Here is a 2,778-nt window from a genome sequence, read left to right on the forward strand (position 1 = left end):
GGTCTTTCACTGACCAAAACATCGTTATGCAGTGCATGACTGTACAGTGAGAAGGGCAAATTCAAGGCTAGGTGGCCAAGAAATGTGGTGCCCTCATTTCTACCTTGTATCAGATATGGCTTTGGGGTGAGGGAGAGAGGCCAGTTACATTCCTTTAAGACCTGAATTGGGAGGAAACAGGCTAAAACTGTAGCAAGAAAGCCAGAGATGAGATGTTAGGAAAAACTTCCTTGCTTGGGAGCACGAATGGATCAAGCAAGGGGACTGCTGGGCTCTCTGGGAAGACCTGGGCTGAAGGGCTGGAGGAGTAGCAGTCAGGGAGCCTGGAGAAGCCAGACGTCCATTGAGACAAAAAGTGGGAAGAGGGAAGCATCGACTCAAAAGCATCCTCAAGGGAGATGCTAGGTGGAGGACACGGTTCCAGCAGACAGTCCTCGGCTCCATGCTGTCAGGCAGAAGTCAGAGGCTCTGGGAGAGTTCATCCCAGAGTCTGGACAGAAGTGGGTGTGTGGCCCTTCAGATACTGGACTGCCAGGAATAAACAGACCTCCTGTTCCCAGCCCTGGCCTCCCTCAAGCGGGATCTAGGATGTCTGTGTTTCTTCTTCACTGCTCTGTCTAAACACTGTGTGTGGGATGACGTGTGAAGGGGGACAGCTTTGGCAGCAGGAGCTGGGAAATCTGGGTTCTGTGCCCTGCTTGCTCAGCCCTTTCTTCCTTACCGGATTATCCAGTTCCTCTCTGCTCCTTCAAGCCCTGGGACTGACTCATGCCCACTTTCCCCTCTTTGCCCAAGGAGGGCCCTAATGCAGGTATTTTGTGGATGCTCTATTTAGCTGACTCTGCAGGCCCTGGTGCCCCAACCCAGGCCCCATTCTCCTTTCCTCAAGTCATCTGTATCATGGTGCCCAACCCAGACTGTTGGGGAACCCTTCTGGGTCTCCTTCAACCATTCAGTTCTCTTGGATATATGAATTTCTCTCTGCTAACCCTCACTGTGGAATGCATGGGCTGGAAGTACTAACTGGGTGAGTGGAGGCAATAGGGCATTGGGGCTTCCTTGGCCTCCTTGAGCCACTGTTCAATTCTTCACATAGACAAGAGCAGATAAGCCCTTGCTAGGTGGAGGACACGGTTCCAGCAGACAGTCCTCGGCTCCATGCTGTCAGGCAGAAGTCAGAGGCAGTTCCTCCACCTTGGAAGCCTCTGATGGGTTTTGAGCACAATCCAGTGACTGAGACTGGCCTGAGTCCTGGCTTCAGGAAGCTCTAAGTCAGCTATGGGGCAGAAGAAATCCTGGTCCTTCCTGTTAGGTGGAACCCATTAGGGTTAAACTGCCATTCTCTAGGTCACTCTAGGAGCCACAGAAATTGCAGTGCTTTTAGCAATTCCCAGAAGGGGGCAGCATTGCCTAAACTAGAAATACCCATCCCTCCCTCCCTCCCCCCAGGAGATCCAGAATTGGGTCTTAGACCCCTGTAGCTTTGGGGACAAGGGTCCATCAAGCCAACTTTGAATGAGACCAAAGGGAACTGAAATGGCAACTGCTAAGTATCACCTCCCCACAAGGGAAATGATGCAGCAGCTAGCATTTTTTTCCTGGTTTAACTTCCTGTCCTCTGATCCCACCCTTCCACTTCCTGTTAGTCTTAATTTCCTTTCCTGCCAAGCTCCTTGTTCTTAGCATGCTCAGGTCCCGCTTTATCCAGGCATTGAGATTCCCACCAACACCCTCCTTCCTCCCCTACTCACCACTACAGTTTAAGGGCCACCTAAGCAGGAAAAAACACCAACTCTCTTGGGGAGGACCTGGAAAACCCCAAGACAGAATGACTTACATTGGACATCACTTCCTTAGCAATCCTGCCACTTCCGATCCCCTTGGATGTATAGATTTATTATATGGTATTAAGTATTCTTATAGGCATTATAAATGCCTATGCTGTGATAGGCATTTGTTCTCTTCTATCTGTTCTCTTTTCCTTTTAAAAGCCCTGAGATAGGTGGTGTTATATCCAACTAAAGATGAGGATATCAGGGCTCAGCTTAAGAAATCTGCTCACAGCTATTAAGTGGTGGAACCTAGATTCAAATTCACCCGTCTCAAAATATTGCTTTCAATCTCTACAACTTATATCCAAGGGTACCCACACTTCCCAGGTGTGGAACCTCGGGCAGGTGAGCCAATTAGCAGTAATTGAAACTAGCTCATTTTTTCCCCCAGCTCACATCCCCTCAGTGTGCTCTCATCTTGAGGCCTCCCTCCTCCCACAGTACTACGGGCCTGGGCTGAAGTTACAGCGGGCCTTTGTCCACAGAGGGAGGGAGCCGTGTTAACACCAGGTGTGTCCTGGAAACAGGTGAAAACAAATGAGGAGTTTCTACCAACATGGATTTTTCATGCCAAGTCTTAGAATTGAGAAACTTAGGATTTACTGCTGTAAAAAATATTTAATGACTTTTTTCCTTATTTTTTAAGCAACCTTGGTTCTGCCATCTAAAGTACTTGTCAGAAATCTGATCCCCACTATTGGCAAAAAGAGTACAGTGAGTCCCAACTCACTAAGGAGTTATGTTCTAAAGTCAGAAGGAAAGCAAAAACTACTTTAAAATTACCCTTGAAAACCTCTTGGGGTACAGAATACATAAATGTCACCATCTCTCAATGTATCTAATTTAGGTAGGTGTTCCACCCATCAGAAGTAGGTGACAAGGGGCCACATCCTAGGAAAACACTGGGTAGACTCAGTGTGGTACACTTTCCACTGGAGGCCACAGG

Source organism: Pteropus vampyrus, unplaced genomic scaffold, assembly GCF_000151845.1.
Source record: "Pteropus vampyrus isolate Shadow unplaced genomic scaffold, Pvam_2.0 Scaffold42, whole genome shotgun sequence".
Classification (NCBI taxonomy): domain Eukaryota; kingdom Metazoa; phylum Chordata; class Mammalia; order Chiroptera; family Pteropodidae; genus Pteropus; species Pteropus vampyrus.